We start from the raw sequence: 12,593 nt of genomic DNA on the forward strand, positions 1-12,593 counted from the left end.
AACAAATGTATGTTTGCTGAAATGCAATACTTAACTCCAGAAGCATTTTGATTACAATTTTCTAATAATATATATTTCTATTGGTAAGGTAGTATGATTCATTATGCTAATATAGTCTACATTTTAAACTCTGTCTTAGCCATTTTTAGAGACTATATTATATCCCATAATGCCTTATAAATTGATGTTCAATAAATATTTGATAAATGAGGAAAGACTATTTTAGTTTGAACAGTCTCAGTGCAAAGAAAACCAATGAATATGAACGCATGTTTGCAAAACAACTTATTTCATATGTTGAGAATTTTTATTTCTCAAATATTATTTTCCAATATATCTGTAATTAATAAATTAAAATGTAATTTTTCATAAACAAGGAATTGTACAACTTCCAGTATGGGGAAGAGTGGAAAGGAATTCCACGTATTTTCACTGAAATGGAATTCTTGTACTTAAAATAGTTGGGGCTCATTGGTCTTGCGCTAGAGCATGAATGGGCCATCAGGTCTGGTCTGGCAGGACAGGTACAGGATTCTGGCCGTCAAGGGGAGAATTTGGGAGGATTGGTGCTTTCAGTAGCCTGAATACTAAGTTTCTAAAACTCTCCAATCTAGAGTCTCAGGTCAAAGGCTACCTGAGGATTGCTGAGTGCAGAAGGTAAGATGAGTGGATATCAAAGAACAACTTCTCTGAGCAGCCTCAATTTTGCCCAGGATCAGCCCTGCATAGGACACCAGCCAACCTTCATGATAAATGAGCAGGTAAAAAGGAGATATTCCATTACACTGTTCTAGAGTTAAGTTGTAAAATATGGTTAATATAAGAAAATATAATTATATATTAAAAAATGACAGAAAATTGGGAAACCCAAGGGGATTGCAACTGAGATGGAAAAATGCACAAAAATATATAAACTATTATAAAAAAATGATAGAAATTTTGGACAATGGATATGTTACAATAAGACATTGGTTTATCAGTCCCTTTAATGGGCTGCTCCATCCTGCTGGACTTTTCCTGTGGTTACAGACTAAAAGGACAGTGCATACTTCTCTGTGAGGATCTAACCTGTTTGACTGTCCAGCAAGGGGTACCCCAGTGATCAGTGACTGTTTTTACCACCTGCGTAGTCTCTGGAGTCCTAGGATTATCGGTGCTCATCCCAGGGAGCTGGAAAGCCAGGATTCTACCCACCTTCCCCATCATGTGACCTCTAGTCTATGCACAGGGTGCATTCAAAGAAACAGCAAGAAATGGGGCATCTCTTTTCCTGCACAATGGGAGAATGCTATGTATGTCCTAGGGCATATCCATGCAGCCTTTCCACAGGGGAAGTCCTCAGAAAGCCTGGGTATGCACCCACCCCTTCTGACTCTGTGACCTCTGGCCCACACCTAGTGTACCTAGAAAGAAACTACAACAAGCTATAGTGAGCTCAGTCTGCTTCGTGGTTTTTTATTTTTGGTGCCTGCCTTGGGGAGTCAGCCAAAGCACAGGCCTGAAACTGGCATGAAGTCAGGTGTCTGCTTTGCTGTGAAGTGGGAGAATGCAGCACCTGCAGGCATATTTCGAGTAGCCTTATTGGCGGGAGACTGCTAGACCATGGATTTCAGAAAACCTGGATACACACCCACCTCTGCAACAGACCTGAAGTGTACTGAAATAAACTACAAGTAGTCACAGTGAATTGAGTCTGCCCAGCAAGTTTTTTGTAACTGCCTTGAAGAGTCAATAAAAGTACAGACCTGGAACTAGCAGAATTTCGGGCACCTGTTTTCCTGCACAGTGAGAGATTACAGATCTTCTGGATATAATGCTGGTAGCACTACCTGCAGGAGGCAAATGAACAGATTTTGGAAAGCCAGGGAGGTCACCCATCACTCCCCCTTGCATGACCTCTGGGTCTGCACAAAGAATGTGCAGTCATAAACTACAAGTAGCCACGGTGATCACAGCCTATGTGCAAGGCTGACTGCTGGTGGCCTCTGTGGGGCATCAGGAGTGGTTCCTGCCTCCCCTCAGTATGGACTCTTGGGTTTCCCATGATGCTCCTAATTCCTACTGATAAAGAGGGAAGAACTCCTGGGGAAAAGATTTAAAATAGTAAAATAAGTGGGCAAAATCTTCACAACAAAAAGCAGCTTGAGACTACAAGTCAGTGTGACACCACAAGTAGTCATCAAATCTTAAGCACACGCACACACCAAGGGAGCTCTTATCTTCCTATAAGACAGGGTTCAAAATTGTCATGCTACAGAAATTCAAAGAAAGAGAATGCAGGGGAAAAAATGAGGAATGACATGATAAAACTTAAAAAATATGTATTTTTTCACATAGAACTGGGATATAAGTCAGAGGTGCAGGGGTGGTGAGAGGCTTCACCAGAGACAGAACAGGCAGACCGACAAGGTACATTGCTGAGGGGAGCAGCAGGTGGGTCAGCAGAGGTCTGCTGTGCCATGTGGGTCACCTCTGGGGCCAGGGATTGAACTCGCACTGGAGCAGCTGCAGCCAGCTTACAGTGCTGCATCCTAACTCGCTGTGCCACCAGGAAGGTCCCAGAAGCGGAATACTTAAACAAGAAAATATGGGAGTTGCATGATGCAAACATTTAATAGAAGAGATTAAAAAATAAATCTCTAGAAAGTCATAGAAGCAGTTCCCACCAAATGGAGGACCAAATTAAGTGACCTTGAAGATCATAATGCACAAAAGATCCAAATAGAAGAATGAGACATACAAAGAAAAAAAAAAAAAGGAAGAAACATTCTAAGACTTATCCAATTCCATTAGAAAAGGCAACATAAGGATAATGGGTATTACAGAAAGGGAAGTGAGAGAGATGGGAACAAAATATACAAGTCCATATGCTAAATAAATACATGGTTATCTGAAGGAATGAGACCTACACCAAGACACATAGCCATGAAATTACCTACTGTTCCAGATAAAGAAAAAATAGCTAGGGAAAAGAAACAGGGAAGCTGTAAAGTTTCATCAGCCTGACATCAGACTTCTAAGAGGAAACCCTAGAGCAAGGAGAGATGGGACAATATATTTAAAATACTTAGTAATAAAAATTTCCAGCCAAGAATACTATATCCTGAGAGACTCTTCTTTGCATATGAGGAATAAATAAAGGTCTTGCTGGACAAGCAGAAGCTGAGGGAGTTTGCCAACAGCAGACCTATCTACAAGAAACATTAAAAGCCTCTCCCATATATGTCAAGGAGAAGAAAATCCTTGCACTAAAAATAAATAAACGAGGAATTAAATAGAACCAGTAAACTAAAGATAGAAAAGGAAACAAAAAGTCCTAAAAAAACCCAAACCATTATAAGCTTTAGAAATTTGACCATAGAACTGGGTTAAGAGATGGGGAGGGCCCTCCCTGGTGGTGCGGGGGGGATGGGGGGGTTAAAGCACAGCACTAAGAAGCTAAAGTACTTCACCATGAGTTCAATCCCAGCCTTAGGAGGGGACCATGTGGTGTGGGCAACCTCTCCTGACCCACCTGCTGCTCCCCTCAGCAGTGTACTTCATCAATCGGCCTTTTTTGCTCCCCCCTGTCTCTGGTGAATCTTCTCTCTCTGCCCCTGCACCTCTGGCCTGTGCCCCAGTTCTGTATGCGATAATAAATAAATCTTAAAAAAAAAAAAAAAAGAGATGGGGAGAATAAAGAAGGGGCCCAATGGCCTATGGTGGAGGACTGAGAGTGCCTTGGTGTGGTGTGTGGTGTGTGGTGTGGTGATATGCATCTGAGAAAGTGTGATTCTATACCGTTGAATCACATTTTTGCAGACGATGTTATTCAAAAAAAATAAAGGAGTAAGAACAAAAAAAAAGTGTATGTGACTATGTATTTTATACAAACTTTATTCATAATTGACTTAAACTAGAAATAGCCAAAATGGCTATTATAGCACATAGAAAATATACTTAGAAATGGAATAATCCTCAACAATAAAAAAGAATGAGTTCCTGATACATGTATCAACACAGATGAATTTCAAATGTACTCTGCTAAATAAAAGAAGCCAGAATCAAAGAGTTTGATTGCATTTATATGACAGTGTAGAAAAGGCAAAACTACAGGGTCAGAAAAGTCACCAGTGTTGACAAACTTAAGGGAGTGGGAGAGGATGGATTACAAAGGACAATGAGGACATGTTTTTGCAGCAAGGAAAATGTTCCATATATCTTAATTTATTAAGTGGTTATATAATGATATCATTTGTCAAAACACAACAAGTGGGTATACTTTAAAATAGTGAAATTTCTTGTATGTATGTTATACTTCAGTAAAACAAAACAAAACAAAACAACTTGCTTATCTGCTTATCTGGGGATGATCAGGATTTGAACTTTTTAGGCAGGAAGACTATTTGACCCTGAAGAGTACTAGGAAATGAAAAACAACATTAAGTTTCTGTGATATTGACTTTCTACATGGTAGCATACTAGACTTTCACTGGAAAATTCTATTTGAATAGAAAAATTATATGGCCAGAGTTAAAAACCAAGGTAAAAAGTGTGTATAATAAAATCAACTCAATTTGGGAAGCATTTATTGAATTCCTAAGTCAAAAAACAGTGTCTCCATTTACTTACAATGTAGTGGATCTAAGCTATTCATTCATATGTTCTAACAGGAATATATGTTCTATCAGTCAGTAAAAATAAAATAAAATAAAATAAAAAATAAAAGCTTTGAAACAGTATTGCTCATTCTCTCTTTTTTAAAAGATTTATTTATTTATTCATTACAGAACTGGGGTACAGGCTAGAGGTTCACGGGCCGTGAAAGGATTCGCCAAAGACAGAGAGGGTTGGGTATTAGATAGGCTGGCTCCCAGTTATGCCTCTTGCATAAGTCGTGTAAGTTCCCTGTGTCAGTGTGCTCAGCTAACATAGGGACTGTGCTTGCACCTGCTTTCCAGAGTTACAGTGCGATTCACATGAGATGCTGTTTATATAAGTATCCTGTCAACCATAAACCATTGTACAATTGCACAACAGGCAGGTTGACTGAAATACACTGTTGAGGGGAGCAGCAGGTGGGACAAGGAGAGGTCTGCTGTGCCATATGTGTCAGTCAGCTCCCTGGCCAAGGATCGAACTGAGCTGAAGTGGCTGTGGCTAGCTCCATAGTGCTGTGCTTTAACCGGTTGCACCACCAGAGAGTGCCCTGAAAGGGCATTTCTCCATGGAGTATCTGAAATCTAATTCTGGAGAACTGTCCTTTGATAAGGGTGTATGAAGTAGTGGGTTTTGAAAATTGTTTTGGAGTCATCTTAGAGCCTTGGTGCCTTTCATGACTTTGCTCTCCTTTCCAAGCTTGCTCCCTTCTGTACTATAATTTTAGACTTGACAATCATGAACTTTTCCTCAACTTAATGGAAAAGGCAAGTTAAGGATACAGCAGTTAGGCTTACTGGTCGCTGCAAGAGCGAGACTTCTAAATATTCTAAGAAGCTAACCACAGAGATAGTACAAGACACCAGAAAGCTTTAGGGAAGAACTATAAACCATGTGAGCAGATGACAAAGGAACAAAGAGAGCTTTCAGAAGTTGGAAAAAGAAGGTAAGATGGAGACAGATGTGTATATTGCAGGGAAACTGAGAAGGATCTTTGGACAGAACTAGGGAAGCCTGAACTTTCTGAACATTTTTGTCTTTTCCCAACTGAAAATACTTTCTTTTCAAGAGTAAAGGATAACTTGCCACATCAGAAGAGCGCTTGTAGCAACTCTCTTGGTAGCTGACATCAAAGATCAGCCTGAACCCTTGGGCACAAAGATGGACAATGCTCGGGAAATGGACCCCAAACCTGGGCATCACCAGGAAAGGCTAATATTTCTTACATTTTATTTTGGAAATGTGCTAACTACTATATACTTTTCCAATTGCTGATAGTTATTTAGCTAAGCAGAAAATGCCCCTGTCTTTCTTGTGAAAATACGCACACACACATCATATATATATATATATATGTATATATATATATATGTATATATGTATATATGTATATATGTATTTTTTTTCCCTGGCATTTCTGTAAATGATCTGAGACTATAAGTCTGGTCACAATCAAAGTGTCTTCACATTAAAGGAAATCAGCCATGATTAGCTACAATAACTCAGATTAGTTGTTACATAAATATTTACTACAGGGAACAAGAATTGTGAAAATAACAGTTAATGCTTGTGTTTACGTACACCTATTACCACTTGACTCATTCTATAGCTATCATGTTACTGGTTGGAAACTCATTTTCAAATGGAAATTTTAATTATGGGAAAATTTTCATAAATCCCTATCTTTCTTTATGCTCTTACTTTCTATCTGGTGAGACATCAGTCTAAACCACTCTAAAACTATTGGTAGAGGTCGGTGGGTTCTGCTAGTTTTCTCTATTATTCATTAGAAACATATATCCTTCTGCTGTTGACAGTTTTCTCCTTGTGTCCATAAATTTTATCTAACTAGATTTCTGGAGGTCTTTTCTGATTGTTCCAGCAAAGTGATTTTTTTCAATGCTGAGTGTACATTAGAACTACCCAGGAATCTTTAAAAAATCCTACCCCTAGACAAATTAATTTCTGGAAGTGAGGCCAGGGTATCAATTTCCAGTATCCAATGCTTCAAGTCAGAAGCACTGATACAGAAAAGATAAAATCAAACCCTCATTTGTCTTTCAAATTCATTCTGAGGTTTAATTTCCTGCTGCTTTATGAACATACACACACATACACACCACACTTTTCTGTGTACCTTTGTGTGGATTTCTGCAACTGGTCTTTTCTAATCAGGATAATGAACTTTTTCTACTGGAGACTGGTATTAAACTCCAAAATGTTTTCTGTTCCTGAGATATTTTCTTAATTTACTGCTATCAATTAGTCTCACTTGGCATCAGTAACAACACATTTTAGGTATAAGTATGCACAATAGTTTATGGTTGACAGGGTACTTATATAAGCAGCATCTCATGTGAATCGCACCGTAACTCTGGAAAGCAGGTGCGAGCACAGTCCCTATGTTAGCTGAGCACACTGACACAGGGAGCTTAAACGACTTATGTGAGAGGCATGACTGGGAGCCAGCCTAATACCCAACCCAGCACACTTCCCACTGTTTCATTCTACCTGATCTTTCCAGATGATTTCTTGTTATCTTGTGACTCATTTCAAATCAGGTGTGGTATTGGAGACTAAGTTGAAATACTGGATACCATCTATTGCAGTTAAGTGCAGTTTAATGAGAAGCCTGGAATATAGTACGTGGTTAAAAACAATTGAGTAAATGCACACTTACTTATTTGTGGCAATGAAAGACCCTTCTAGAGAGGGCAGTTGTGCAGATAAGCATTCCAAATAATCCTCATTGTACTCCTAGTGGATTTGCCTATAATCGTAAGATACTGGAGAAAGTCAGAAAAAGCAATTCCGTTTTCAGGCTGAATTAATCTTTGAGGAAGACAGAGGCAGACTGATGAACAATAAAACACACAAACATGGTCCTTTATTATTCCTGTTTGAAAGAATAATCTCAGGAAAAAGTTAAATATATCCAGGGGAAAATACTGACTAGTTTTTAAGACCTTCATATTAAATGAAAATCACTGTGCAGGCAGAATAAAGGACAACTATCCCAGTAGATCAGTCAGCTGCATGACCCGGACTACTACTATAGAGGCTGTATATTTAATTCATAGCGTAAGAGATGTATTTAGCTGGGGGGAAGAAAGCTAGTATGTGTTTGGAACAATGCTTGTAACACACCTGGCTGAGTTGGTGCAGAAAATAGATAACCCTTCCTCTTCAGACAACTAAGGCTGAGAGACTACAAGGTGGACATGAAGCCAAGAATTGGTCTGCTATGATGACCAAAATCTGAGACAAAAAATGCTAGCTAATGGTAGGACAACTTCCAAGAAACAGGGTCAACAATTTTTAAAAATCACTAAAGAATGTATTGATGTTTAGATATTAAACCTCCTTCCCACAAAAAAATAATGCCTATAACCCAAAAACTTATATAAAACAGCAGAAAATTGTTAGACTCAGAGGCTTCCCTCTTCTCACTGCTTCCCTTCCCTTTCTTTAGCCTCTCAGAGTCCCTAGTGGGGCTTTGAAGGGACACACACTTCTTGACATCTATTAGGCAGGTCAAATGTAGATGTATGTTTTTTGAATTAAGATGGCTTATTTAAAGCAATAAGAAGCTGCCACAGAATAGCCAAAATTATAGATATTAGGGATGGAAAAGACCCATTAGATCATCAAGTCTGTCCCTCAGGGCCAATGCCGGAGAAGTAATCGAAATAAAATGATCTATTCACTCCAAATGTTCTCTGTGGTTAGTAAGACAAAAACACTCTCAAATATAAATGAGTGTTGGAAATTTATGACTGAAATCTGAACTTTCTTTTTGAAATTAGTTTGCTCTTTTTGAGTCTGGGGAAGTTCTGTTTATCTTGTTATTGTTTTTAGATACTGTGTGTGTATGTGTATGTATACAAAACAGATACAGATGTTGTGAAGCCACCATTTATCACGGCTTTCAGTTATCACTAGCAGAGTCACATTTATATTTATTATAAGCTGTTGGTTCATTAAAAGTATAGCTCCAGATTATGTTCAATATGCAGACCCATACGCCAAGTCTTTTTTGGGGGAGCTCAAGATCTAATGATGAGTTGTGACCACTGATGGATGGTATGCATGGACACTGAATTAGTTCATGGGATGGAATTTTAGATATAAGTATCAAGAACTTGAGAGTTTTTCCATGTGCAGAGACCATAGAAGAGAATAGTTTTTATTTTGCCTCACTGGAATAATTCCAATAATTTGAGTGATATTTTTCCATAAGGCTTTATAAATGTATTTTGAAGTATATTCACCCACATACACAATTTTCTTAAATATAGGAACAAAATAAAGCCATACCAATATCTAAAGAATAAAAGAGTTTTCCAGACTGGCTGGGATGAGCAGAACATGGGGATACAAGAGATTCTCTTTCATTGTAGGGCAGGCAGTCCGGCAGGGCCACTGATGAGGCTCAGAGCCACAAGCAAGCCTGTGTTAGTACCCACCACAGCTTTGGCTAGCTGTATAATGAGACTCATAAGGCAATTATGAAGAAATGAACCTCACCTCAAGTGATTTCCCAAAATAGTCATTCTCTAAAATGTATGCTGGTAATAGTAGAATTAGCAATGAGAAAAAGCATGATTTCAAAGAACCTTCACCACTGGGCTTCTATGTTTCCTTCAAGAAACTTGTCAAAATGTTCCCCAAGTAGCCTTTGAAATTTCCATATGAATGCAGGCATATTGTTGCCTTTTAGTTGCTTAAAATAAAAATGTGATAGAATTTTTTTTAAAAGATTCCATATGGTTTACTATGACCTTACAGTAAAAATACATAAAAGTCTTAAGTTATGAAATACTAGAGTACCTTCTTTAATTGACTTAGTTGATGAAATCTTGGTGCCTGGAGTTATTTCTATAAAAAGCTGGGCATCAAGCCCTTGGTCAAGAATATAAACTCCTCTTGAACATTGTTTCTATAGGAAAACTTCAAATTGACTCACATCATTTTGACTTGTCAGGCCTTTTCCAGGAACTTTACTTGCCAAAGGGATGAAGATTGACTCCTTGTTTAAAGAAGAGGGGCCCCAAAGGCATTTCTTATAAATTTGGGTGCCAAAAGAAATGGAAAATCCATCATCCTCAGACATTTGGAGACCAACTCATGGTAATGATACTGTATCTTCTATTTTCTAGTCTTGGGGAAATGCAAAAGGCTTTTGCTTCTAATTTTTATTGTATCCTAGTGAGAAAGGAAAAGACTCATAGTCAACTATTTAAAAGTATTTAAGTCAGAATTAGGAAAATGGGCACCCAAGGAAAAGTAATTATAGGTGACACTAGACAGACTTTCCATTTTGTTTTCCTTCACCTTTCAAGTAATTCCACTTTTCTTTTTCCTCTAATTGTGCACTATGCTTGGTTATGGCATTTTCAGACCTTGTTCAGCTTCATTAACTATACTGAAAGCTATGCCAGGAGCTGTGAATATATAATATGGCACATATAGTATGGTGCCCATATTATGGCTTTAGAGGCTGAATTTCAGCAAGACTTCAATTTTATAAGGGAACAGGAGAAACAAAGAAATTATAATAAAGCAAATATCAAAATTAACAGACATATATAAACCAGAGTCTACATTCTGCAAAGGGGAGAGGGGAGCAGGAATAAAACAGGAGGGAAGAGCACAAGGAACTATGGTGATGGCACATGGGTGAACTAGTGGTGGAAACTTCATGGGGACGACAGCCGAGATGAAAAAGTACTCATTGTACAGGATGAAAAGTTATGTTATATACACACACACACACACACACACACACACACACACACACACACACATATATATGAAGTAATAAAAATAAAAAATAAATAAAATAAACTTGTGATTTCAATTTTTTTTTAACTTAACTTCTGATTGTAAGGCAACTGAAGGATTTACTGCTTTGAAAAGTTGAGTAGAGAAAGAAGCATCTCTTCTCCCATGTCTCTGCTCATTCCCTAACTGTCTTCCGATCCCCTCGCTGCTCCCCCACTCACAGTAAACAGCACTCATGATTTTTAGGGGAGAATGAAAATGGAATTTTTTAAAAAAATATATGCTGTATTTACCATTTTCCTAATTTGGAGAACAGATTAATTTCATAGAAGAAAAGTCATGGTAAATTCTCTGTATTTTGCCTTATTCTCCCATGAAACTAGCAGTTAACTTGCATAAAATTAATGCTACTTCATACATATTTGTCTTTATGAGCTGACCTTAGGGCAAAGACAGAAGAAAGGTATATGAAGCATCTCATTATGCAATAATTTTGTTTCACACGTCCTTAGGAGGTTCCATTCTACCACCTGGTTCAAAACAGTTCGAACCTGAGATTTACACTGACATCTTTAACATTTCTAAATAATGTCTAAGTGATTGTACAAGTATTTTACTTAATAGCTCCTTTTTTTTTCTGGAGATGAGTAAAAATAAACTAAAAAAAATGATCATAATAAAGGACAATGTGTTTACTCTGTGCTAGGCAGTGTTCTAAGAATTTTCCTTATATTAATACATTTGATTCTTACAACAATCTAAGGAGGTGAGTGCTATTAAGAAGGTCATTTAACTTGCTCAGGATCACCTCAACAATAAATAGTATAGGGTCAATACGTGAACTTAGGCAGCTGTTCCAAAACCCATGTTTGCAAGCTCTACATCATATGGCTTTGAAATCACTGATTCCCTTGGGAAGTTCTAAAATCATCATAGGAAACATGTACTCAATTAATTCAAGCAAGTTATAAATACATGCTCAGTGCTTACTCTCTACCTAACCTTGGCCTGTGCAACGGAGATGGGAGAGTGAACAAGTCATATCACTGAACAGCACACAGGCACTTAAAGGAATGAATGGCTACACTCCACTCAGGACTTGTAAATGCACATAATACATTAGAAAAGTGAAAACAGAAGAGGCCCCCAAATTAGAACATAAAAATGAAGGAATGGTGATAACAGAAAAAAAAAATGAACAGGTTTAAAACAACTTTTCTAAAGCAAAATATACTATACCATTATCTCTCTATGGACTCTTGTAATGACCGCCTATGTGGTCTCCTGGTTTTTCTCTGGCCTACAGGACACCCCCTTCACAGGGCTCAGAATAATGCTTTATCATCTACTTTGAAAAGAAGCATTCAATCAAGAAAAACTAATACTGAAGAGATGATAGAGATGATACCATGTTGAACTTGATTACAGAGAGGGACAGCTTACTGGGGTCAAGGTCCCTGAATAAATAGCTTCCCACGGTGGATGTTTCTATCCTTGTCCCTATTTGCTACTGGTCTCCTACCCTCACCCCCGCCCAGCTTTCCTGGCTTTTGTTAGTCTTTCTGCATTATGTTTGAGTCACTGCTCATAGCCCAAAACATGCTGAGGCAAAAATGTAAGCATTTAAAATATATCTCAAATGGGATTCATATAAAAGATACAGATGTCTATTTACCACTTAGACAATTCTTTAATCTATTTAAAGATTTTCTAACAGAATCTGGAAATACAAAGAGCTGTTTTCAAATACCTGGAAGTCTATTTCATGAAATGGCATTAGCTCTATTCTTTAAGTTCCAAGAAAACCCCCAGAGATAACATAGTATCTCCTTATCTAGTAATGAACTATAGTAATGATCCCTGAAAGTACAGTCACCTTATCTAAAAGATAAAACTGAAAAGGAGGACACACCAACTATATTCTGGATGAGGTACATTTTAGAATGAAAACATCCAGAGCTCATTCTTCTCTGTTCAGGTGTGCAAATTGCAATTTTGGGGTTATCAAAGAACAGTCACACCCAAAGGAACAACTCAGTTTTTCTGATTTAAAAGCTTAGGCGCTTTCTACCCCAGGGAGTTGTATAAAAGCATGTCACACTTTCTAGAGGTGGTCATGTAATGCCGCATTCTTAATTCAATCCCTTCCACAGGGTCTCTTTGCTGTGGAG

At 38.0% G+C, this 12,593-nt stretch overlaps 1 protein-coding gene across 3 annotated transcripts in view; it reads right to left on the reverse strand.

Moving 5' to 3' along the window:
* The window catches only part of SUPT3H (suppressor of Ty 3 homolog (S. cerevisiae)), a 382,176-nt gene that overhangs the window by 23,001 nt on the left and 346,582 nt on the right, over window positions 1-12,593 (reverse strand). The gene's annotated exons all lie outside the window — the stretch shown is intronic.

Source organism: Condylura cristata, unplaced genomic scaffold (assembly GCF_000260355.1).
Source record: "Condylura cristata isolate star-nosed mole 26May11 unplaced genomic scaffold, ConCri1.0 scaffold00001, whole genome shotgun sequence".
Classification (NCBI taxonomy): Eukaryota; Metazoa; Chordata; class Mammalia; order Eulipotyphla; family Talpidae; genus Condylura; species Condylura cristata.